Source organism: Pygocentrus nattereri, chromosome 13, assembly GCF_015220715.1.
Source record: "Pygocentrus nattereri isolate fPygNat1 chromosome 13, fPygNat1.pri, whole genome shotgun sequence".
NCBI lineage: Eukaryota > Metazoa > Chordata > Actinopteri > Characiformes > Serrasalmidae > Pygocentrus > Pygocentrus nattereri.
In genome coordinates, this window is record NC_051223.1 from 6,732,768 (window position 1) to 6,760,713 (window position 27,946).

A 27,946-nucleotide genomic window follows, 5' to 3' on the forward strand; every position below is an offset into this window, starting at 1 on the left:
CACATAAGAATCAGCATGAACCACTAAGATAGCCTTTGAATCATACACACTACCAAAGTTGTAAGTTGTAAAAGTCTTCTTTTTCACAATCTTCTGGCTTGGTGGTCCTTCCTAAGGCTCCTCATCTCTTTCTCTTTGCTAATGACTCGGTAAAGGCCGATGTACAGTACCAGAGCTGGTTAATAATGCAGCAGCCAGCCGGCAGGACATTGCAGTCTTGCTCTCCTGCAGTGCGTTATCCTCTCTCTTTTCACAGATAATCAATTTAAGGTTCCTACCTTCTGACTGTTTGATTATCCATGGACTCAGGCAGGTTTTGGAGGGGAACATGTGGATGAGGAGCAACTAATGAAGCAGCAAACACTGATGCAGAAACAGCTGCTAAGGCTAATCAGTGCGTATGTGTGCTGTCTCTTGAAGTCCTTTAGGCAATTTGCCTGGCACTTGAAAAGGGGAAGGAGGACTAGGTGGATGGGCGTGCAGAGCTGTGGTGTTTTGTAAATAAAGCACATCAGTGGTAAACAAAGGCGGATGCACAATTAACTGACCTGATTTGCACCCGGGGGATTAAGTGAGTGTGCAAGATTTGTAGCTTGCTGTGCGAGTGCATCATCCAGCCATTCATATCCACATGTGTACATAGGCAGAGGGGAGTAGTCCTCCATGTAGGCCTTGAATAAACTGTACAACCTTGGATGTAAATAGGCCAGCCTCCCTATGTGAGTGCCAGTTCTTGCATGTAAGTGCATGAGACACGTGGCTGAGGTGAGCTGTCTGTCAATGCTGGATGGAAGACATGGGGCAGAAGGCCAAACTGCATGCTCTGCCAGGCTTCAGAGTGCCGCTAATTGATGAGAGGCCCTGAAAGAATAAAATGATGACTGCATTATGCCCACCCCCCTCTCTCTCTGTCTCTCTCCTTTGCCTTGGCAGTGGTTCCTATGGCTGCAGAGTGAGCCCCCTGTCTCACTCTGAGCCACACATATTCATTAACACATGACAAAGGCCTATAGTTCTTTCTGATATTTCTCGGCACAAATTCAGAGAGTCCATTAATGCATGCCAGTGCATTTCAGAACTGCTCCAAAGAATCATTTTCAAAGCCACGTAATGACTGTATTGCTTCTGTAATGGATAAAGGATGATGAATTCAAGAAGATCAAGAGGTAAAGATGTCTCAAGGTTATAGCCCAGGGCCAAAGGCTCCAACCCCTGCAGAATTCAGCTCTTACCCTAGTGAAATGCACCTGGGTCCAATATTCAGAGACTTTCCTGCTTTGTGGAGCTGATTCAAAGACCTGTATACCATGTGAACTCCAGAAGAAGGTCAGTCTTTTGTCTTTGCCTACCAGCAGAATCAGATTTGCCTTCAAACAGAGCTTCTTTCCCACTTGTCAACCTATCAAATGTTTGTATTTATGTACACAATCAAAGATTGAGCAGGTCTTTAATGGCATGCACAGAAAGACCCCAGAGGGAGATTGACCACCTGCCATTTTTTCATGGCCATTTTTCAAGCTCCCTTGAGCTCAGAGGCCAACTTAGGCTTCACAAGCTTCACTGCTCTTGGACAACCCCCTCTAGTGCAGTCACAGTAAGAAGCACTAGTAACTTGGTAAACCAAGTTTCTGTTATTACTTAAAAAAACTGATTTATGCAAGGCTCCCTACAAATGTAATGGAGTCATAACTCATTGGTTCACAGCAATGAGAGCCTTGTAACTGTCTTGTCTGCCAGTGTTGGGGTTCAGGTCCCTGTTCAGGCTGTGGTGCTAGTATTGGTTATAGTCTTGGTTTTTCACTGTGTTTATGCTCTTTGGGGGGTTTTCCTTATGATTCTTGGTCTTCTCAGTGGTTCTTCCTGATACTTTTATGGAGCTTTTCCTTTTCATTCTTGGATCTTCTCAGTAGTTCTTGATTCTTTTAAGTAGTTTTTCCTTTTGATTCTTGGTCTTCTTGGTGGTTCTTCCTGATACTTTTAAGGGTTTTTTCCTTTTGATTCTTGGATCTTCTCAGTGGTTCTTCCTGATACTTTTACGTAGTTTATCCTTTTGATTCTTGGATCTTCTCAGTGGTTCATTGTCATGCTCTTAAGGAGTTCATTAGGGGACTGCATCTATTTGTTGTAGAAAGTACCATACAAAAATAACTGAACAGAATATTATTCAGTTCTGTGGGCAGAAATAAACTATGATTTTTATACAAAGTACTTCATGAACAAAAAAGTGCTAAGGAGATAAAGGATTAAATGAAAAATGCTGTGATTGTGCCATTCTAGCCTTTGTGAACCAAGACTTTTAAAAGGGGTGAGGATCTTCACACCATACATATGCGCCATTTCTTAGACATAATATTTTTAGGGTGAAAATGAGTAATCTCACATTCACATGAGTAATCTCACCAATCACATTCACAGTGGTTGGTTGGTGTAGTGGGTAACACCTTGGCCTTCTATGCTGTAGACTAGGGCTCAATCCCCACCTGGATAAACATTCTACACTACACCAATAAGAGTCCTTGGGCAAGATTCCTAACATTACCTTTGCCTACCTGTGTAAAATGGTCAAATTGTAAGTCGTTCTGGATAGAAGCATCAGCCAAATGCCGTAAATGTAATTCTGTGGAGGCTAGCATACATGTTAATTTTGTTACCATTAGCATGAGCTTTCTAATTAGCTTCCATCACCTTTGTGATCTTCTTACAGTTTTAACAAAGTTATAATTTAAAAATTATCAAGACATCTACACACCAATCTAGTTCACATTCTAGTAATGTTACAGTGCTTGGTGATTTTATCTTCAACTGGAAGAGGAAAGACTTTGCTATATTGTTATTGGTTTCAGCTGCAAGCCTTAAAAACAGGTGGAAAAACTCAAGTACCATTAGGCCCTCTAGGTATCAATATTAAGCAGGACCCAAAAGTCAGAAAAACTGGAATCATCGGTACTAAACTGGTGGCCAGTTGACGTCACAGTTTCTGTTTTCTAGTGCCAAAAGTTCTGCGACTCTGATTCAGCAGTTTGATTGAGAAGCACTCAGTTAAAGGTACTAAAACAACAGCGGAAGACAGTAAAAAAAAAAAAAAACTGTGGATGAATGAAATAGAGTCAAAATGGAACATGATTAATTGCCGCCCTAAGCAGTTGGCAATGCGCTCATGTAAAATGCTCAGAAGAGCGAGTGACTGCATGACGCAAAGTCTCCATTAGAGCTCGCTGCTCAATCCGCCCCACAAATCACCCCCCTCCCCCACCCTGCAGATTCATGAATAAATCAAAACCAGTTCTACTCCACTCATGATGCATTCTCAAATGGTATTCAGCTTGTTGTAGGCCATTCTTTAATAGCCAATTAAGTATACCCTTAATTATTTTCAGAGCCATATTGCTTAAGCTGAGCTGCTTGACTGAAAAAGTCGTTTGGTGGTGCGGTGGTTTGGGACGTCCAGGATCCACCTTTGGGGAGCATGCTAGTGACGGTTTAGAGGACAGATAAAACTTCGATTTAAAGCCCAAATTGTAATTGAACTTCAGCACTTGATAAATACTGGGTGTAAACCCAAGAGCAAGGGGGAACCCAAAGGCCTGGACTTCCAAATGCAATAAAACACCACAGAAATGCTACTTTTTCTCCACACACTCTCCACACACTTTTTCTCTTTCCTTCCTGGTCTTTTGTGCCGAGTGAGATCTGCCTACTATTCTACACCCTCCTCATCCTCACTCTTTGTTGTTTACCTCTTTCTCAGACTGAGGAACACTTGCTTACACATATGGTGCAATTATAGTGTCCATTAACCTTTAGATGTGATTATCTCAGGGTACTGTTAGCAGGCACTAAACAGAGCAGACTGAACAGCGGCTGAAATCCACACCTGTCAAAGATGGTCTGCTATTCGTAAACTGTCAGACTAGGACATGTGATTTCTACGGGCAACAGCCGGACGCTTACTGAGCTTAATGAGGTGACGAAAGTGAGCGTCATGTCAGATTTAGCAGAGCTGAAGCTTTGGTGAAATTTGAAGGCCATTCAGACTGCAGAGTAGCAGAGAGCCTCTGGATGAAAATGCAGACACTCGCTCTACGCTGGATGACCTTGCACGGATTTAGACTGAAAGGAGCTGTTTGACAAAAAATAAAAAATAAAAGTTATAGACTTTGGTGATGCTTTCTTTTACAGTCCCTAAAGTTTGATGTATTAGCATTAACAAGCCATGGTTACGCCAGCGGGTCCAAAGTTTTAATACATACCTCTATAACCTACGAAAAGCTCCATTAGTTTGCATTGAAGTCCCTGTAGTTACTGAATAATTATCCTTAGTATTTAATAAGTCTTGAATATTAAGGGGCATGTTAAGCATATAAATATGGCGTAAAAACTCCAAAGTGCTAGGTCACTGCACTGGGTAACATGATGGTAAATTCCAAGATTCCAAGGTTCTAGCTAATTATATGACAAAGGACACAGTAAAATAGCTCCAAAATTAATGTTTTTGCCTGAAAGTAAACAAGTACTCGTTAGTTATTTAAGCAATAGAACACGAGAGGGTGTGATTTGGTCGCAGACACAAGCCAAAGGTACATAAATAAAGCAAGAAATAAATAAGTTAGTTCATGGCATTTAATATGTTTTATTGTTAACAAATCCTCCCAAATTATAGTTCCTTAACAAGAAGTTTGACGCTACATCAGAGTAACAGCTCCACCCACTTGTTGCACAGCTGCCAGTTTGTTCTCCAGCTCCTCACACTAAATTCCCAAACTGTCGTCACAACTGAGCAGCTTTTCAGTTAGCAGCTGTGACTGAAGAACAGCTAAACATCCTGGAATCAGCCAGAAATGAACCCAGTACCATTCGCCAAATGTACAGTCTGATCTTCAGAGTCTGACCAAAACTGCCACAATATCAGGTTCAGCTCAGTTTTGTCAGTTTTTGTCAGATCAATATTAAATGTTGTTTTGTTCCAGCCGGTCTGTAAAGCATCTTACAGCCCGTTTAGTTTGGCAAATGGTATTGGGTTCATTTCTGGCTGATTCCAGGTTGTTTAGCAGTTCTTCTGTCACAGCTGCCAACTGAAAAGCTGCTCAGTGGTGACGACAGTTTGGGAAATTAGTGTCATCTCATCTTCAGAGTCTGATCAACTCGGCTGTCGGTCAAATGTGATCTAAAAGGTATCCATTTTCTCTTTGTGACAAAGTAGTAAGTAAAAACGTTGAAATGGCTTGAGCGTCTCCTACAGCTGTCAAAGTCGTTGCTTAGCAACAGCAGCTCAGTGGAGTGATACAGTGTTCATGAAAAATCTGCGCTGTTATGGTTAAATAACGCACGCTTAGAACGCTTCTCAACCAATGAGCTTGCATGGCCGGAACTAACTGTTGTATAAATGGTGTCAAAAAGCAGTAGACAGAGACAGTATGTGAACTCTTAAGAAAGATGGTCATTCAATGGTTTTTAGTATAGACAGTGGTTCTATATAGAACCATAAACAAGAACCACTTGCATACTTAGAGGGTTTTTGAGTCATAAAATGGTCTCAGATTGATGAATAATGTGCTATATATGGTTCACTAAGGCATCAAAAAGGGCTCTTCTGTTATTACTGTGTCAAGCTTTTCACAGTAGAAGAACCCTTTTGTGTGCTGTTTAGAAAACTATTCAAAAAGGTCGATGAAAGTGAAAAGCAACTATTTATGATGTTTGATGAACACCAACGGGTAAAGTTGTTTACAAACTGCTGCTCAGAAAAGAAAACCATGTTATGCAGACATGTGCATGAGCATCCTCTGTAGAGTCCAGTCCAGTCCAGTCTATGGGCTCATCCTAGTAGCAGATCATTTTAAAATAAGACAGTGATCATCCAGTTTTTGAGTCAAGGCTTAGGTACAACTCTGGACTAATTCTTCTTCTTTCGGCTGCCCACTTTAGGGGTCCATCTTGCCCTATCCATTGCCTCCTCTACTTTCACACCAACCACCTCCATGTCCACCTTAACCACATCCATAAACCTTCTCTGAGGTCTACCTCTTCTCCTTCTACCCGGCAGCTTTTCTTTGCCCAATATATTTTTATATAATTATATAATATTATATCATTTTCATTCTTTGCCCAATATATCCACTATTCCTCCTGAACACATGTCCAAACCATCTCAACCTGGCCTCTCTGGCTTTATCCCCAAACTGCTCCACCTTCCCTGTCCCTCTGATCTGCTCATTTCTAATCTTGTCCATCCTTGTCACTCCCAACGAATATCTCAGCATCTTCATCTCCGCCACCTCCAGCTCAGCCTCCTGTCTTTTAGACAGAGCCACAGTCTCCAAACTGTACATCATAGCAGGACGCACTGCTGTCTTGTAAACCTTCCCTTTCACTCTTGCTGCTATCCTTCTGTCACACATCAGCCCTGACACCCGTCTCCACCCACTCCATCCTGCCTGCACCCTCTTCTTCACCTCTTTTCTACACTGTCCATTGCTCTGGATGGTTGACCCAAGATATTTGAAGTCATCCACCTTTACGACCTCTACTCCTTGCATCTTCAGCTTTCCACCTGCCTCCCTCTCATTCACACACATGTATTCCGTCTTGTCTCTACTCACCTTCATTCCTCTCCTCTCCAGTGCAAACCTCCACCTCTCCAGATTCTCTTCCACCTGCTCTCTACTCTCACCACAGATTACAATGTCATCTGCAAACATCATGGTCCATGGAGCCTCCTGCCTGACCTCATCTGTCAACCTGTCCATCACCATTGCAAACAAGAAGGGGCTCAAAGCTGATCCCTGATGTAGCCCCACCTTCACCTTGAAACCATTTGTCACTCCAACTGCACACCTCACCACTGTCTCACTATCCTCATACATGTCCTGCACCACCCTAACATACTTTTGCTATAGTCAGCTACACCTGACTTCCTCATACAGTACCACAGTTCCTGTCTTGGCACCCTTATCATATGCCTTCTCTAGATCCAACTCTGGACTAATACAAAATGAAAAACAATGGACTGACATTGACTATTGGTTAAATATTTAATTTAAATGTTGATTAGCTGGGCATACTGAGCACTATGGATGTGCATCTCTCAGTAAATAAGAACCATAAAGTATTCTGCCAAGCTACAGAATAAATAGTGTAAACAGAATAAATATTTGAGAACACATGAAAGGAAATCTGGCAGAGGCAGTATGAATGGACTTGATGCAGCTGTTCTAATGATTAATAGCATTAGCTATAATTTTTCAGCCATTATGCTTATGTTTATCAGTTATATGTTAATGCTAATATTTACATTTTACTTCAAGGTTCTTAGAGAATGTTCTATTGAATATCATTTGTTTATACCTCATTCTGTTCTGTGTAGGCCTACTTATTCATATAGCAACTGATGGACCAAAAGGAGGGAGGACTGTAGTGGGAGGTGGCTGTGTGGCAGTTGTAAATGGTTTAGATGGCTCACAGGTCAGGTAGGAGGGTTTCTTTGCAGAAATGTCAGCTCTGATTCTACACATTAAATCAAACAGGAATAAAGAACAACTCAGTTTTTTTTATATTCAATTAAAATGAGTTATTCACATCAAATTAAAAGGTTCTTAAGGGATCCATCAGTGGATTTTCCATTGGTAAACCTCCAAAAATAATTGTTGGCACCGTAAGATGTGAGATAATAAGAGAACAGTACGACAAATACTCTTGATATGTAAATACTTCATTCTGTTGCATTTTAAGAACGGTCTTTATATGTCTTTGAATAAGCAGGCTGTGTGATGGACCTAATCAGTATATACACTTAATGAAACTGAGATGCTATTTTAAAAAAGTATCACATTTGTTATTTCTCAAATGCCATATTTGACTGTTGTATTTCTCCCATGGACATGGATGCCCTCAACTGAGAAGGTCGACAAGTTTCTGCAACAAAGTTTCTGCCATGATTCACATTGAGGTGTATATATTCATGGTACAATCAATGGAAACATGTGCCGTGGTCTGACAAGTCCACATTTCAGAAGGTTTATGAAAACAGTGGATGATGTGTTGTCCAGGCCAAAGGCAAAAAGGATCATCCAGATTGTTACCAATGTAAAGTTTAAAAGCCAGCCTCTGTCATGGTACGTGGGGATCAACATATGCTGCCTTCTAGGCGGCATCTTTTTCACGGCCTTCAATGCTTGTTTCAATTTGACGATGCCAAGAAATATTCTGTTATGACAGCATTGCTGCATAATCAGAGAATGTGGGTGCTTGATTGACCTGCCTGCAGTCCAGAACTCTCCGATTGGAAGTATGGTGTATTATTAAGCTCAAAATATGACAATGAAGTTCTCTCTTTATTATGGTTTCAAGGTGAAGGTAGGGTTACATCAGGGATCAGCTTTGAGCCCCTTCTTGTTTGCAATGGTGATGGACAGGTTGACAGATGAGGTCAGGCAGGAGGCTCCATGGACCATGATGTTTGCAGATGACATTGTAATCTGTGGTGAGAGTAGAGAGCAGGTGGAAGAGAATCTGGAGAGGTGGAGGTTTGCACTGGAGAGAAGAGGAATGAAGGTGAGTAGAGACTAGTAGAGGTGAGAAGGAATACATGTGTGTGAATGAGAGGGAGGCAGGTGGAAAGCTGAAGCTGAAAGGAGTAGAGGTCGTAAAGGTGGATGACTTCAAATATCTTGGGTCAACCATCCAGAGCGATGGACAGTGTAGAAAAGAGGTGAAGAAGAGGGTGCAGGCAGGATGGAGTGGGTGGAGACAGGTGTCAGGGCTGATGTGTGACAGAAGGATAGCAGCAAGAGTGGAGTGAAAGGGAAGGTTTACAAGACAGTAGTGCGTCCTGCTATGATGTATGGTTTAGAGACTGTGGCTCTGTCTAACAGACAGGAGGCTGATCTGGAGGTGGCGGAGATGAAGATGCTGAGATTTTCGTTGGGAGTGACAAGGATGGACAAGATTAGAAATGAGCAGATCAGAGGGACAGGGAAGGTGGAGCAGTTTGGAGATAAAGCCAGAGAGGCCAGGTTGAGATGGTTTGGGCATGTGTTCAGGAGGAATAGTGGATATATTGGGCAAGGAATGTTGGAGATGGAGCTGCCGGGTAGAAGGAGAAGAGCTAGACCTCAGAAAAGGTTTATGGATGTAGTTAAGGTGGACATGGAGGTGGTTGGTGTGAAAGTAGAGGAGGCAGTGGATAGGGCAAGATGGAGGCAGATGATCCGCTGTGGCGACCCCTAAAGGGAGCAGCCGAAAGAAGAAGAAGAAGAAGAAAGTCTCTCTTTATTTGCATTTCAAACACTGTCTCAACATTTCTGGAATTGGGTGTGTAAAGAAAAGATGCTGTAAAGATGCAAAACAGAGGGTCACAATGGAGGTAATGTACTGTGCAACTGTAGATTAGATCCTGGCTACATCGTCCAACCTCTGCCTTGGCTGCTCATTGCATCCTTGGCAAATGGTTTTCAAGTCTGCATTGAAAAAAGCATCAGCTAAATGCCACAAGTATGACACACACATAGAGTATTTTTCAGATAAATGTTCCAGTCATAGATGGCTCTCTGCAGGTCACTTTCAGCATCAGTTAGATGTCTGAACCCTGTATATAGCTATTAGTCTCTCATGAATCCCCAAGTGAACTCTGCACCCACTGTCCTCCTTGTGCTTTAATAGGACCTGTGATTTGAAATGTTATTGAACTGCTACGCAACTTATTCGATTGCTTGGTCTCAGAAAGCATGAGAGCGAACAACAGAAATGGTCACAGCTTTGCAAAAACGATTTAAACTGTGTCCGAGGAGAAAGAAGGGTTTGTGAGAGCATGTGGTCAGAGTAGACATTCTGGATAAGCAGAAACTGAAACAGCATGATCAAGTTTATCAGTGCAGGGCCTAAACATTTTGCCTGGCAGAGTAAGTGTGTGTCAGACCCTGGTCGGAATGAGGTTATTGTCTAATTAGATACGTCTAGACAACTGCAAAAGAAACATCTGAACACAAGTGGCCCCCTCGGCATTAAATATGCAGCAAGTAAAAATCATTTCCTTGCACACAGTGTCAAACAGGAGGCCACAGTCATTAACTACCTCCCACCGAAGTGCATAGAGACATGCATTCGCTTGATGAAGGGGGGTGGACAAGAGCTACAAAGAACCCTACCATCCTTGTATCTACGCAACGGAATAGTACATTACTGCAGCTCTGAAGTTGCTGCTACTACCAAATATGCATCCCAAAGGCCGCACGAAGAATGTCACTGTCTCCACGCACACATACCCAGCTGCTTTTGTTTTAGCCTCCCCAAAGACAAGCGAGAGCTTATGAAAGTAGATTTAAAGTGGATCCAGCCAGCTTTGTGCAGGTGGAATGATGAAAGAGATCTAGCGGAGGCTGTCAGGGCTCTGAAATACACACATCTATGGAGCCTTCACAATTCTCCAAACCCAGGAATGGCAGGCTGGAGGAATGTTGTTTACAAGCTTGTGGATACAGGGTGCATGTAAGCAATGCAACATTAAATGGACCCTCATGATGGCACAAAGAGCAAGATGTACAAGTCAGGAGAAGCACGAAATGTGCCTGAATATGCACCACAATATGCACACAAAATGCACCTGAATTTAACATTTTATTACAGATTATCACGTAAACTGTACATAGTACCACCACTAGTGTTGGACATAGTACAGAAACCATGTACTTGAGTTAAAGTACACATACCCAAGGTAAAATACTACTCCAGTAAAAGTAGTCCTCAATTTAGACTTCCACTTGAGTAAAAGTACTAAAGTATTTGCCTTCAAATGTACTCTAATGTCCTGTTACCGGTTTTGTAACAAGACTCGCTTCATGAACTCACTTTAGGTGAAAGTCCTCCAGCGTCTCTCTTGGTAAACCAGTCTTTTAATAGAACGTCATTAATTAGTGACACTTACGTCTATTAAAATGATCATAAGCACAAAACACTGAAGGCAAACAGTTTCCATCAGGGAGAACCGAGTGGCTCTGAAATCACTTTTACACACAAGATTCAGTTTAAGATTTATTTACAACTTACTTCCAAGTTTAAGTTGAATAAAAACTGGCTTTAAACTCAGGATCACAGATGAGCTCCTTTACTATGTTGATCTGTAGGCGTCTGTTCATAAACATAAACCAGCCCAAACTAATTTACTATAAAATGAAATGGTGTTTGTATAAATTCAGAAAAAAGCCGCGTCAGTCTCGACTGCATATGTGGACATATTTCTATATTGTGCTCTATTTACACAAAGTTAGGTTAGTTCATCATTTATGTTGAACAGACTCTCCCAAAGTTTTACGCTGCTGTGCTGACGTTGAACCGTGTGCTGCACTGGGTCGGTGTGACCAACAGGTCAAAACCAGCTCTAAGCAAAGTGACCACTGTGCCCCGATTGGTATTCTTGCTTTGCGCTTCTTTCATTTTGACATGCTACATTTTTACACACACAGAAGCCAAAAGGAATGACAGCTTTCTCAAAATGTATGTATATGCTTGTGACAGCATATTTTGTGACATGTCTTCAGGTCCCAAGAGTTTGAATAGTGTTGTTCTAAAAGTAAACATTCTTTCAGCACATGTTTGAAGCTCTGTCTAACCGCTGTGTCTGCTGCCATTGTTAAAAGAAGTCTCTCAACAGCACATCTTTTGAGACTCAAATGCAAATGTATGCCTGGTTTCAAAAGGTGGAGGATAATCAACGCAAAGCCAGCTTCCACGGTAAATTGAGAGGAATATGCAATCAGCCACACGTGTAATATCTCCAACTTTTGTCTGATCTTACCTCAAGTGCATCTGCTGGAGAAACAGGAGTGCATTTTGCCATGCACATGGTCCACAGATGCATTATACTCGCACACCACATGAGCAAAATGTACCAGATTTGTGTCCAAAACTGGCGCAGTCTTAGTAAATCAGGCCTATTTTAGGGTTGTGTTCCTCAAACGTCAGTGATGTTGCTGGCTTGAATAACGATGGTAAACTCTAGGGACTCATGAAGTTACCATAGCACAGTGTTAGGACACTTGGTGTAACAGTTGCTATTCATCATCGTGATAAAACAAAGCGACTGCACTTTTGAAAAGGCGAAGTTTAAAGTGGAGATACTTTCAAAAAGTTGAAAATCTGAATAACAGGAAAAGCAGGAGAGTAAATTGTGCTGAATGTTATCATATAGAACAAAGAGCAAGACACAGTTGCATCCACCAGTGGAACTGGGAACTTGAAGGAGAGATTTCGAGTGCTTTTCCACACCACCTCTACGTTTGCCTGGTGCTTGACTTCCTCTCATATTCAGCTGGACCCGATGACGGCACCATCCAGCCCAACACCTCCTTCAGTGACTCATCCACTCATCTGCCTGATCAAAAGTCGCAAGCGGGCCACTTTGGATAAGCCAAGCTAATCAAGCGCTGACTGACTCACGTGCCAAACACGCCATTAGCCCAGAAGAGCCCCGTTCTGAAAACATGTCAGGATGCTAATGAACGCAGGCACAGGCTGGAGATCTCCAGTGTCTCTCACTGGATGGAAGGCAGCCACAACTCAGATGGCCAAAAGGCTTCGCAAATCGATCCAGCAGAGAAGGCCCAGTGTACCAGCTGGCGGGAGATCAGATGCCTCTCTCTGCATAATTTCAGCTTTGATATGACAAAAAAGACATCGTTCAAGGGAACAAATCTTTTGCTCAAATCGCCTGGCAAGCCTTGTAGTTTGGCAGAAGAGCAGGATCGGGACTTCAGATGGGTTGAGCTCATGAGGGTGGGCTACACTTGAACCTTGTTTTAAGGCAAACCAAAGCTTTATTTTAATTATTTGGCTCTGATTTAATAGACTAAGCCTTACAGGTGAGGGTAATTCTCTACAACAAATTCTGAGCCAGTTAATTACTGGGATTCTTACAAGTACTTTTTAATATTTGAAGCTTTCTAAAAAAAGTTACATTTAGATATGCAAAGTATTTATTAAGTAAATGAGCATGCCTTTTTAAAGCACCAAGGATCAAGCCTTTGATGTTAGAATTCAAATGTCTACTTCATTTCGAAAAGAAAACAAGTGCTTGTTGTAATCTTATTGTTTTACTGCTCATTCAAGTTTATTCCACTTTCTAAATGTTATTTTAAAAAGTTTTCTTGTCTTTTGGTAGTGGCATAAATCTATCATGAATCTAACTATTGGCAATATATCAAGTAAATCTTTTGAAATATCCTTTAGAAAATGGTTAGAAATGAGCATGTAAAATTTCAGGTAGTCTAGAAACTGAGACTTTTTTGATTCTGAATGTGGAAATGTTGTTTTGAAGAAAACATTTTTAAGAATGGCATTTCCCAGTGAGATCTCATTGGAATGTTGTTAGAGCAATAAAATATTCAGGTATTCCAATTAGATTCTCCAGGAAACAAGACTTGTATATGATATATGACGTATGTGTGCCAGGTGTGGGCGGAGCTAAACTTAACTTTTGGGAAATGCAGTTAGGTATGAGTGGACGCGAGTTGACAAAACATCCTGAAATAGATTTCAGTTCAGAATTTTTCTGTTAATTACATTCAAGCAGGGGTTTCTAGCCCCCTATTTCACCCATCATTGCTCGCTAGCAGCTCAAGTCACAATGTTTCAGTTCCAGGGAAATGATACTTCACTTGCTTACATTCATTGAAAGTATTGATGCAATTCTGCTGGTGGAACTGCCTCTAGGGGCCTGCAGAAAGAGACTGCACATCCAAGGAAGCAAGAATGTCTTCACCTGTACAGCGCAACGTCTTCCGCAATTCAGTGTCGTTCCACTTCCCAGAATGATCTGAAGCTCGTAGTTAGATTTGGATTATGGGCTTACCCACTATGGCATCATAAACCACAGAGAGTCAAATAGGTCAGGAGAGAGACCCTTTTAAACCCACCGCAAAAGTTGAGTTGCCCGGTAAGTCGCAGCTTGCTCAAAAAGGCACCATTTCATATCAGCACACCCACACACTCTTGAAGATAAGACCACAGCTGAGGCAAGAGGTAGCGAAAGGGCAGAGATTATGGGTATCAGAGCACACACACTCATGGCCCCGCAGTTGAGCTGCTTCGGGCGCTATACTATATTTCACAGGTCACTCAGGAAGAGCATTACCCGAGTAGAGAATGAACGTAGAGGCAGATCAAATAGATTAACCTGCACTGCACATGATTTTTGACCCTATTAGCCTCCACCTTTCAATCACCACATTCTCTCTACATATTCCCATAGTCCCATTTCAGCAACGCTCTCCAGTTCCTTTTCTCCATTCTTATCTTGTCCTTTCTGTTACTGCGGCTCTCTCTCGTCCTCTCTTCAAAACACAAAGCCAGCGATTATACTCTTTTAGAACCCTTTGTAACAGAGCTGCATTTGTGAGTAGTCATAATGGCATGGATTTCAGCCAACTCTCATCTTCAAACGAAGGCTGTGGCCCAATAACCAGCACTTTCTAATGACCACACAGGTCCATTTTCTGAGATGACCTTCTGTTCTCAGACTCTGATGTATTCACTAGTCTACAGATGGACTAATCTCTCTTTAACTAGACCAGCTCTGATCCGGCATTGACAGCTCAAAGACAGATCACGAGGTGAAAGACTATAGATGGTGCTTCCATTAGCCGAAGGGCCACTTCACCTAAGCGCGTGCCAGGTACAGCATGGCCAATCAGAGTTGATCACTTTTTGATGCAGCGGCTCAGGCCGAACAGACAAAAACAGAAGATTACCCACCAAATTAGTAACTTTTGCCCAACCACTAAGGCTCTGGGGCCAGCTGCAATAGCTATACGCAAGTTCAAGCACAGGCTATTTATTACATGAGGTTTATACATTGCTAACACAAAAATGGGCTGCACAACACAAACCACAAACTAGTTTAAACACTGCTGAAACCAACATGTATGATACAGATATCAAAGCAAGATAAAAAGAAAAGATACTTACAAACTCTTTTTGTTGTTGTTATTTTAGTTAATATCCAAAGGGCTGGTTCAGTGAGACCATAGCTAATGACCATAGGTCCAGTTCAGTGAGACTTCATAGCCTCTGCTCAGTGAGGTCATAGCTAGCATTGGTAGCTCAAGTTCAAGATGACCATAGCTAACATCCATAGCTCCAGTGGGAACACAGCTAACATCCATAGGTCCAGCTCAGTGAGACTTTAGCTAACATCCATAACTCCAGTTCAGTGAGACCACAGCTAATGTCCATAGCTACAGTTCAGGGACACCACAGCTAATGTCCATAGCTCACGTTCCGTGAGACCATAGCTAACATCCGAAGCTCCAGTTCAGTGAGACCATAGCTAATGTCTGTAGCTCCAGTTCAGTGAGACCATAGCTAATGTCCATAACTCCAGTTCAGTGAGACCACAGCTAATGTTCATAGTTCCAGTTCAGTGACACCATAGCTAATGTCCATAGCTCCAGTTCAGTGAGACCACAGCTAATGTCCATAGTTCCAGTTCAGTGACACGATAGCTAATGTTCATATCTCCAGTTCAGTGAGACCATAGCTAATGTCCATAGCTCCAACTCAGTGAGACCACAGCTAATGTTCATAGCTCTAGTTCATTGACACCACAGCTAATGTCCATAGTTCCAGTTCAGTGACACCATAGCTAATGTCCATAGCTCTAGTTCATTGACACCACAGCTAATGTCCATAGCTCCAGTTCAGTGACGCTAAAGCTAAAATCCATTCTATCCTGAATCATTTAATCAATAGATTGCAAGCTTTTGTCCTTGTTCCTATGGCAGCATGTTCATTGATTGCTTCTGAAATTGTGTTTGTCATGTTAAAGCAGTGATCAGCATTTGTTGCTGGGTCTAAGTTAGAACCCTAGTTGTTACTAGTTAAGACATGACTTATGGCAGTGAGAAACCCTTAGAGCCTTTGTAGACCTTCAGTGAAGGCCTAAAGATTGTTACTTTTAGTTATATATTTTTTATATATACATCATGCTTGTTTGCAAGTATTGTAGTGATACTCTAAATATATTTTATATTCATTCATTCATTCATTCATTCATTCATTCATTCATTCATTCATTCATTCATTCATTCAATCAATCATTAACCTTCTTTTCCTCCTGAGTTGCAGTGGGTTGCTGGAGCTTATCCCAGCAACCCTTGGGTGGAAGGCAGGAAACAAGCTGGACAAGTCGCCAATTTTTAAATTTGTGTAACACCAAAAAGAAATTTGCTCAATCAGGATTGTTTTTTTGTTTTTTTCTGTGTTATCTTTGTAGATGTAGCAAAGCAGACTCTCCCATTGGTCAGGAGCTGGAATGAAGGCCTTATGCATCAGATTAACCATTAATAGAATTAGGAACTCACAGTGGGAATAACCAATTGTGTTTTCATTTCCAATAAATGGCAAATTTTATACTTTATGCCTTCTGGATTCTAGATACTTCATTGACTGTGAGCTCATGTGGTAGCCTAACATGCTGGGGAGGGTCTCTGGCCTGACTAAAGCATTTTGGTTCATTTCTAGAAATGGAAAAAAGAGGTGTCAATAAGGCAAAATATATGCTGATATGTCTCTTTACAAGCTTCAAAAAGCATGTGGAAGGACTTTTACCAGCTAATATGTCCATGGAATCAAAGAGGCCATGTGAATCATTATCATTAACTTAGTGTCAGCATGCTACTAGAGTCCCATCGGGGTGCTAGCAGATATTCGAATTATTATAGGGGTGTTTTGACATTTATGACTCCAAAATGAACGCCTGGCTCTGGTAGTCATGGTTTGCCACAGATTAGTGCAGCAACCACTTGGAGATCGTTTGAAATTTAATGTCAACTAAGCTTTTAGTAAAGAATTTATGCACAAATCTAAATACACATTTATGCAACCGATGCATTCCAGAGCTCCATCGGCATAAATTCTTTATGATGGTCGACGTTCTTAGCATTGCTTTCTCTGATCACAGTAAAGTCACCATTCTCTTGCCATTTGGTTTTGAAGATGCACATCGTGAAGGAAATATTCCGCACCCGTTGCCATGTGGTGCGCGTCTGTATGCGTAAATAAGTAGAACTGAAACAAGACGGCGACGGGGGCCTCCAGAGTCCTTGCTAAGGTGAGCCCTGTCTGGAAGAGGATGTGTTTGTGCGCGCACAGCCTCTAATCACGTCCCGGCAGACTGTTTTAAAGTCGGCGTACGCATGAGAGATTCAGCACAGAAAGGTTTGTGAGCAAGCTTTGATTATGTGCAGTGATGGGGAGTGTTTGAGGTATTTGTGAAAGAGATTAGCGTTGCGCTAAGACTAAGAAACAGGATGAAAAGTCAAAGAATGAAACGAGAGGTAAAGTTCACTATAAACAGCTTGAAAGTGAAATAATCGCGCTGAAGGCTTTTACACTCTATGCACCGTATGTCAAACATTTCAGATTTAGAAATATCAAAAAGGAGTCTGATCCTTAGCCAAGCAGGCTAACAAAGCCTAACAGCAAATCAAGCTAACTGCTAGCAATAATGATTTCTACTGGGTGGCTTCTGCTTCTGCTTCTGAGGCATGTGTGGGAGTTTGACCTGTGATGGTGATGAAGTTTTCGCTGGCAATGAGCGGCTATATAAATAACTGTGATTAGCGATTTAATGGCCATTTTTATTATGTGTACCCAAATATTAAAGTACTTAAGCTCTCGTTTTTATGCTTTTCACAAACATGTTCAATTTGTTGCAACGTAAGAGGCCATTCAAGTGAAAAAAACTGGGCTTTTCAAAACTATAATAAAAAAAAATGGTTTAAAAACATACAGAAAACTTTTAATACCTAACAACTGTGCAAGACCTGGGAGACCTTCAGGACTTAAACAGTGCACAAAGCTTTCAAAGAGGAGAAAATCAAGCTCTACTTTTGCTTCAGATCTGAAATCAACATCCATCTTTCCACTGTGAGAAGAACTCAACACTATAAGTCTGAAAGGATGTGTAGCTGTCAAGAAGCCCTCACTAGGAAAAGAAAACAGGCATCAAATAAAGAAGCTCCTGGTGTTCTCAGAACAGTGGACTGGACATGACAGTCCAGCCCAGACAGCATCGCTTACTTGGATCATGTGAAGCAGAAAATTCTAAACCTACCTGAATACTGGAGGAGTGGAAAAATGGATTATTTGGTGCAATTGGTTTCATTGTTTTGATATTTTAGTATATTACAATTACATTTATGGCATTTGGCAGAAGCTCTTATCCAAAGTGACTTACAATTTGATCAATTTACACAGGTAGGTGAAGGCAGTGTTAGGAGTCTTGCCCAAGGTATATTATTGGTATAGTGTAGGGGGCTTGCCCAAGTGGGGGACTGAACCCCAATTTACAGCATAGAAGGCAAAAGTGTTACCCCCTACACTAACAATTATAAAGTATTTACTTAAAACAGTCTCTGCCGTGAGTGTAAAGAGGAAGGAAGCTGGATGTACTTGCGAGAAACAATTAGAAACATCAAACACAAATCAACAAACTACTAAGCTTAATAAAGGCAGATCAAACATGAGGCAGCCAGACAACAACTACATGTAACAAAGTGACGAGCAGACCAGACAAACACTGGCTGAAACAAAGGGCTTGATAAAGGCTAGAACAAATGAGGAACACTTAGGAGAGGGAGGAGACAGAGACTAAAGACAGGTGAGGATCCCAATAGGAAAGGCCGGGAAAGAGCAGAACACAAGAGCCAAAACAAAAACACAAGCACATGGTAGAAAGCACATGGCTACAATACAGAGCAAGTAACGGGCACAGGAACAAGGGGAAACCGTGGCAGTCATATATACTATGCTATTTTCTGGAGCCTGGGTTACCTGAGTAACCCAGGCTCCAGAAAATAGCATAGTATATATGACTGCCACGGTGTCATGCCATAAATGTAATTGTAATATACTAAAATATCAAAACAATGAAACCAATTGCACCAAATAATCCATTTTTCCACTCCTCCAATATTCAGGTAGGTTTAGAATTTTCTGCTTCACATGATCCAAGTAAGCGATGCTGTCTGGGCTGGACTATCATGTCCAGTCCACTGTTCTGAGAACACCAGGAGCTTCTTTATTTGATGCCTGTTTTCTTTTCCTAGTGAGGGCTTCTGTCATATGTCATTATTGTTAATGTAAGTCAATGGAATCAGACATATTTCCAAGTCATTTTCAGCCGTTTCCTTTGGTCCATTCATCATGAAATACACATTGTAAAGGACAATAGGCATTTTCAAATTATGGCAAAAACTGAAAAACAACAAAAATGTTGTTTTGATCCGACAGCAGCGAATTGCTAGTCTGGAGTGTCTGTGAGCTGTAAATGCAAGAATTTTGTTGGTGGTTCATTCTTTTGCTAACTATTGAGTAAGAATTCATATAGCTAGCATAAGGCAGCCATGTGTTTTAGTTATTTTTTGTCCTCTTGGATTCATGCTGAGCACTAAAATTCGCACAGCTTTATTTTTAATTTTAAATTGAGTTGCTTGTTTACTGTCGCACCTAGTGACACTCACACCTAGGGGCAAATTTACCATCTCCAATTGGCCTGACTGCATGTCTTTGGACTGTGGCAGGAAACCCACGAATATATATGCAGATATCTGCGATGGACTGGTGACCTGTCCAGGGTGTATCCTGCCTTCCACCCAGTGACTGCTGAGATAGGCTCCAGCTTCCCCACCCGCCGCGACCCAGAAGGAAAAGAAGATGTGGTCTTTGGAGCTGGATCGCTGGCTGGTGCAGCTGGATGAAGTGACTTCGTCTAGTGAGGGCAGAGTCTGCTGAGTGAATCGTCTCACTTTTTTAAACCTTTGTTATAATATGAAGGCTAAAAGCTGGTAGAGAGCTAATATAATGGTAGTGAGTGAATTCTGAGTGTTTTTTGGAGCTGGATTGTTGGATTGCTAAAAGCAGAGCACTAATATCAGAATTTGGGATGTTCTTTTGAAGCTGATTACTCACTGATGCTAAAGTCATAGCTCAGTCTTCCCATCCTGGCTAGAGGGGTCTAGGTCTGCTGAGTGTTCTGATGTGTGTACTGTGTTTAGCTTAGAAGGCTAGAAGGCAGCTTTGAGCATTGACAGCAAAATGCAGGATTTGAGTTCTATACGTAAAAAACAAAAAACTCAAGGCTACGGGTCTTAATGTGCGGATGTGTAGCTGTCAAGAAGCTCCTACTGAGAAATAGACATATCGGAAGACTGATCACCCCGGAGCCCAGGCCTCAACACCATGAATTGTGTTTGGGAATATTTGGATTGTAAGTAATTTTAGACTGAACTTTTTTTATGGTGTGGAAATACAATCCCTTCGGATTTCTTCTGCTTTCCTGATGCTGAAAAATGAAAAGTTGACCTATACAGTAGGCCAAGTTTTTCATTTTTCAGCAGGGTCTTTCTCCCAAATTTCATTAAATGAATGCTTGTTTGTTGTCAGCACTGTTGGTCAAACTGTCCATTTAAGAAGAGCCGGCTGGAGGATTTGGAGCATGAGGAGATGGAAGAGAGCAGCCCCAGTGCAACAGGCACTTAAACTGGATCCCTAGATTAGCCTGTGGCAAACCAAGCTAAGAACCCACACTCATCGCTGTTTGGAATCTCGTTTCGCTGCTTTTGATACACCCACATGGTAACGCACTGATGAGCCGATGAGCCCTGTGCCATTTGGTCTGTTTAGCTTTTGCTGGAGACCAAATGTCAGCAGGGTGATGAAAGTATGAGCATATTGTTATTGTGGTGATGTGGCTGCTTTCCACCAAAATAAATAAATAAATAAACTTTTCCCCCTTAAAAAGTGCAGCTTTGAGCTAAAAAGAGGCCCAAGAGAGTCGTTTTAGGTAACCTAGGTTCTGGTTAGGTGGGCTAGGGCTGTAGGCCCTCAATTAATATGTTATTTTTCATGTTATGCAGTTTGGTAGTGCAGCATTATGTCCCTGAGGCTCATCCATTTGACAGAATTCACAACTTTACATCATTTTCTTGTTTTTGTTGATTACAATATCCAGCATGCGTTATGCAAATATGTCATACAAACACTGGGAATCTCTGTGGTGTCATCCAATTGTGCCTGCTAGATTAGCCTGATCTACGGCTAAGCTAGCGTTAGCGTAAGTCTTACCTCAGTTGTTTAACAAAATACGCAAAACATTGGCCTCTTGTCCACGGCAGAGCTTAACGTGTCTGAGCACGGAGGGTAACCATACCAGTGGCGTGTTTTTGACATAGCTACCTAATTCAGTGGGATGACGTAAAAACATGTATTCTCTGATTGGTTTTCGTTTCGGTATTCTGCAAACATTTCCTCCTGCATTATTTAAAAACCCGAAAATGTCAAAAAATGTAAGCAGTGCATGGCCACCACCATGCAATAAACACCAATTAAGCGTCAAACTAAAGCCAACTGTTAAACGGTGCTGCCAACCAGGAGAGAGTAGCTTAGTATTGGCTTAGCTAGCATGCTGCCCGCTCTGCTTACCAAAGAACAAGTTCAATTCTGACAATTTAACTGAAGTTTGGATGATAACAACTCAACTCAGAGGAAACAAAGTTAATGTTTGATTGACAAGTGCAGATGATAAAAAATTAGAACAGAGAGAGCAAAATCAACTTTTTTAGTGCGATAGCTGAAATCAAACCTTTTCTACAGTATTTTGAGCTGTACCCAACTAGGCTAAGCTACCATGAATGAATGATGCCTCACACCGCAGTACAGGCTTGGTTCCAGAACTGATGCTTTAAAACATTCATTTAAAGGATAAAGACGCATATCTGAGATCAAGAATCTGGTGCTGAAAGATAAAAAATAATTAAAAAGACAAATTATAGAGTTGTTCTGTGGTGCTTTCCTTGACAGAAAAAAAAAACATTATATACCAGCATGGCTACTGTGTATGTTGTGTTTTGGATGCTGGTATACTGGATACCAGCTAAATAAGCACCAGACCAGTTCTAGTGCTTGGTTTTAATAACTTATGCCCAAATACCACCCATTTAGAAGATAAAGAATGTTGAGTGACTGGTGTTGGCATGGCAGATGGAACCAAATGTGTCTCACGGTGGGTGGTGTGTATGTAGGTATTAGGCTGTTGGCAGTTAGCCACTCTTCTGTGTAGTTTTCTTCAGTAATTCCGGGTTTTAGTTTAGCAGCACAGCAGATGGAAAAAGAAACCGTAATCGGTCACACAAGTCCACACCAGCTTGGAATAGGACAGTACAGCCTTATAAACCACTTTCTCTACAGTAGAAAAGAGGCCACTGATTCTATAGGTATTCAGCTCACTAGAGGCAAGTTTTTACCTTTTCAGCCAGAGGAAAGAAATTCAGGTAATCTGCCAAGGCATGTTTACGGCATGGCTATGTCAATTCTCAGAAAAAGGGTATGATACTGTCACTGGCGTGGTACCCCTCTTGTCACAGGGGTGGCATCCTCAAGGGTACATCTTCAGAAGCCATAGTTAGGGGATATAATTTTACCATATTCCATTCCATCCATCCATTTTCTAAGCCGCTTCTCCGTCAGGGTCACGGGGGGGGGCTGGAGCCTATCCCAGCAGTCTTCGGGCGAAAGGCAGGATACACCCTGGACAGGTCACCAGTCCATCGCAGGGCAGACAGACAGACAGACAGACACAGACAGTCACTCACACACTCACACCTAGGGGCAATTTAGCATGTCCAATTGGCCTGACTGCATGTCTTTGGACTGTGGGAGGAAACCGGAGAACCCGGAGGAAACCCACACAGACACAGGGAGAACATGCAAACTCCACACAGAGAGGACCCCGGTCACCCGGCCGGGGAATCGAACCCAGGCCCTCCTTGCTGTGAGGCAACAGTGCTACCCACCACACCACCGTGCCGCCCTAGTCCATTCCAATTATACTTTTTTTTGTAATGGACTCCACACACCCTGTCTCGATTCCAGGCTTTTCATTTTATTGTTTTGTTTTAAGACACCAGTTAAAACATGATTAGTTAAAGACACCAGTTTCTCCTGGGAAAATCTGTTGAAGCTACACAATTAGACCTCAAAACCACTGTTGACACTTACCTTTGAGGGTACGTTTACACTGTCTGTTCCTTCACGAATAAAAATGTCCCTGAAGAATACCTTTATTAGACCATTCCAATGGAAAGAATAGGTTACTATAGCTTTGCTCAATAGAAAATTAGAAAAGTTATTTTATTTTTCAAACCAGCCTTAAAATCAAGCCCAGTGCAGTTGCACCTTTTCAAAACACCCCCCACCTTTAATGCATATCATCAAAAGGGAAATCCCCACATCTTTAACTGGGAAATCACTCTAGAGTCTACTGCAGCCCCACTGCAGGCATGCTTACAACAGATGTAGCACCAGTTACGTTTTTCATGTTGGTCGCAGTGTCACTTTAACATGCAGAGATCGGAATATATGCCAGTGTACGTGTTTGTATATGTGCACATGCTCAGAAGTTGAGGCCAACACTGGACATGCAATATTGATGAGACGCTGACGCTCTGATGCTCACATGCATCCACAGACATCTCTCTCTCCCAGCACTGCGCCAGACCAGGCTTCAAACAGCAGTGGCGAGAAAAGAACACATGAATAAAAGAGCACCACCACCAACAGGTGTTTTTGGGGAAATGTCATTGGTCGACGGGGGGAGGCAGGAGAAGCAAGTAGTGCAGTGTGGTTTTTAGGTGGGCCGAGTGCATTTTTATTGGATTCGCTGAAATCAATTAGACCGCTGTCAAGCGCTATTGAGATGTCATGAATTGTTGATTGTGAGAAGCGAGGAGACCGCCGTCGGCAGCGAGGCAATCTGATTGGCTGGCTAATGTTTGTGGACAGCACATCCTCCGTTTGGAGCACGACCGTGAGCTCTCTTGTTACCGTGGTGACTGGAGATTAGCCACGCAGCCCACGGAGCTGGCTCTGGATGTGAGTGTGTGTATGAGAACGTAGGTGAGCGAGTGCACTTCACCACAGTCACACCAAAACACAAAGCTGACCCAGAGGTGTAAAACGTAGTAACAAAACCCAACACTGCTGTTATTTGCCCATCACACGTCTCTGGCCAGTTCAGGCTGGCTTTCACTGTCCAGCCAAAAATATTCTACAAAGACAGACGCTTTTACTGTAGAGACTTCTGAAATGATAATGAGCCTCTGCAGGATTGACTTGGGCCCAGTTTCACTTCATCAGGTCAAGTATTCCATGCAATGGACTTGGTTCATTAGCTCTCAAATTCAGATGCAGATACATTTATTGGAGCGATTTAGGCTGGGAAGAGAATTTCAATTCTTGAATTGGCAGAATGAAACTGATATTGATTCCTAACCTAGACAGTGGAATAGCAGCTTGAGCATGACTATGTAATATCTTTAGGGCTGTCATGGTTACTCCATTTAAAATATTTTTTAAAAATCAATCAAAATATATTTTTTTATGAATCTGCCTACCGATTAGTTTGCAGTGTGAATGCTTAACATGGTATCCACAAGTTGTCATAAAGACATGTGTGGCAGTTCCACAATTCTCTACGGGGGGAGATATTAGCACTCGAATTACTTTGGAGTGCATTATTGAAAGGGAGGAAACCCACACCAGCAGGATCTTACGAAAGCACCCATCTTTGTAGTTACAAATTGTATGTATATGAATAAAAATGAAATATTTATTGTAACAGATTACCTATATATGACGTATGATGTAGCTGTATCTGTAGATGTAATCACTGCTGATATATTGGCTGTTATAAATGGATTGTGGTAGAACAGCTCATGTAAATACATATGTATATTAACTTCAGTAAATAGCCATTTACATTCGTCACATTATGGAATGGTTCAAAGCCAAAACGTTGGTGAGGTTACCACATCACAACAAGCATACTACAGCTAGCTAAATGTTTCCTAAGCAGATGCAGTGTAAACTCTCACATATCGTAGGTAATAACAATCAGGAAAGTCTTGCCTTAAAAGCAGCAGTTCACTCTGTTAGACATGTTCCATTGAAAATACTGGTACAACTAGTAAGACGTATCAAGATGCCAAAAGTGTAGCTAATGCATGTTTACATACACTGTACTACTGTAGTCCACCTGAAACAGTGAATACACCATTAGTTGCATTGTTGTTATGTGTATCGTTAATGTGTAACTACACAGAGACATGTAATATAACTAAAGTCGGCCTGGTTTTGTTTAAGTAGTTCCAAGTTGAAAAGCTTGGCTAATGGGCTAAACAGGCTATTGTAATAATATTCAGAGTTAGGCTTGAACAAGGAATAAACAAAGCAAAATACAAAGTACAGAATAAGCCACTGAAGTGTTTGTCAGAAGCATCAAAGGATTCGGGAGAGCTCACATATATAGTGTTACAACTTGCATGGGAAGAAAATGTTAGCTAACATAACATTGAAATCCCCATAGAATAACAGAACTTACTGTTGTAGCGGTGGTAAGCTTCCTATAACGTGATTTAAATACTGCTTTGTAACGAAAAGCACATCTGTGACAAGTTCATGAAATGACTGGCTCAAAGAAGCATCTCAAAATCTCCCAAACTGGCATTAAAACAATACATTAAATTTGCTGATACCTGCTAATGCATGCCTCCAAGTTCAGACTGTGCCTTCAATGTATGCTGATAATACGTGGGCAGGCTGTGTGAACTCTGTTTGGAGTTAGAAGGCCAGACCCCCTCTAACATCCCCTCCACCACCCCTTTGGTCGGTGGTAGGACTGACTGATAGGACTGAGTAACAAGGAGGAGATGGGAGGGTGGTGGGGATAGTGAAATCACTGTAAAAATAGGTACAGATGGGATTTTATGGGGCACTAGATTGGAAGGAGGAGACATGGTGCCTCCCCAAATTTCCATTATTACAATAGTTTAATGGTAACACTTTATTTGGATAGCCCACTTTAGATGCTTTGTAGATACGTAATCTACATTCAACTAAATATCTACTAAATTGACCAGAACCTTCTTTAACTCTAAACCTGGCTCTAATCCTAACCCTCACCTTAAGCTTAACCCAAAACCTAAACCCAGCTGAGTAGGCCAAGTGCAGGACGGCTGTAGAACTATAAGACATATATAACAGAGCTCCTTGAGCCAATATCAGCTGCATTTTGATCCCAGAGCACTTTCAGCTCCTTGGCACAGAAGCGGTCAAAACTCTTGGTTTTATTCCCAAGACAAAACGTGAATATTAGATAAAAATAAGCCTATTCTGACACACATTTATCACACGGTTGTCAGCTGAATAGCTGCAAAGAGTAAACTGCTCTCTGCGGAATTGCCGTCAAACCTTCTAGCATGTCTTCTCAACTATTTTCGGTCTTTTGACGCCGGCTGCATGGAGCAGGGACGATAGCAAGCTGTGTGCTATCGCTTAATCTGGGCTCATGTTCAAGGATAAAAAAGTGCTTAATCGACAGACAAAAGCTCAAAGCTGACAGAGGGTTTCAGGTTACTTATTTATTTATTTATTTATCATTTTCACTAATGACATCAGAGCCTCGAAACGCCTGTGATTAGCTGAGCTAGTAACGCAAGTGACATCAGCTAGTCAAGCTAACTGTTCTGACCCAAACAGTGTGACAAAGAGTGAAGACCTGTGTGGTCAGTAAAAGAGTGAGATTTGTAGTCACATTTTAGAATCAGGCTAAAATATTGTACCGCATGCGTGGCTTTTTTTCACAGGGTTGCTGTTGTAACCAGAACAAAAAATATATATTTAAAAAATCCCACATGTAATATCCCTCCTAACCTGCTCGCAGCTCACGCTGCTCCGTTGGGTAATTTAGCACAGCATGACTAAGAGAAAGACTTAGAAATGTAGGAAAAACACCCGTTTATGATGTCTGTGATGCAATATAGCCCGGAAAGTGCAAATCACAATGGGAATTCAAATGGCGAGATGGTACAACTGGAAACATCATTACAGTAACGGATAAAAAAGGAAATTTCAACATAAATATTTCGCTGCTGTCGGAACAAAACCTCATATCTCCAAAACGGCTTCTTTACAAAAGAAGGAAAAAAAACATATTTTACTTTTAATGTAAGGTCCATTCACCATGGAACCTACATGCATATATAGGGGGCAACCGTTCATTTTAAATTACATCAAAAACTGAAAAACGACCAAAAACGGAGATACGAGGTTTGGTTCCAACAGCTGTGATATGCACCAATCAGGCATAACATTATGACCACCTCCTTGTTTCTTCACTCAGACTGTACAGACTGTAGTCCATCTGTTTCTCTGAAACTTTGTTAGCCCCCTTTTTCCCTGTTCTTCAGTGGTCAGGACCTCCATGGACCCTCACAGAGCAGGTTGGTGGATCATTCTCAGCACATAGCAGTGCTACTGAAGTTTTTAAACCACTCACTGTCCACTCTATTAGACATACCTACCTTGTCAGTCCACCCTGTAGATGTGAAGTCAGAGATGACAGCTCATCTGCTGCTGCACAGTTTGTGTTGGTCATCCTCTAGTCCTTCATCAGCAGTCACAAGACGCTGCCCACAGGACGCTGTCGGCTGGATATTTTTGGTTGGTGGACGATTCTCAGTCCAGCAGTGACACTGAGGTGTTTAAAACTTCAACAGCACTGCTGTGTCTGATCTACTCGTACCAGCACAACACACACTAACACACCACCCCCATGTCAGTGTTACTGCACCACCCAAATAGTACCTGCTCTGTGAGGGTCCAAGGGGGTCCCAATCACTGAAGGACAGGGTGAAAGGAGGCTAACAAAGTATGTCGTTTGAGAGGTTAAATGCATCTCTGGTGACCGCTTGCGACTGGTTTTTGTGACTGGAGGAAGGGTACCACACAGATTGACTATGTCAGTCTCTCACTGTGTTTGTTGGCAGACAAAATGTCCAGCAAGTCTTTGTTTGTGTGCATGAGACACTGTAGTTTTCACATTACAAGTGTTATGTGTTTT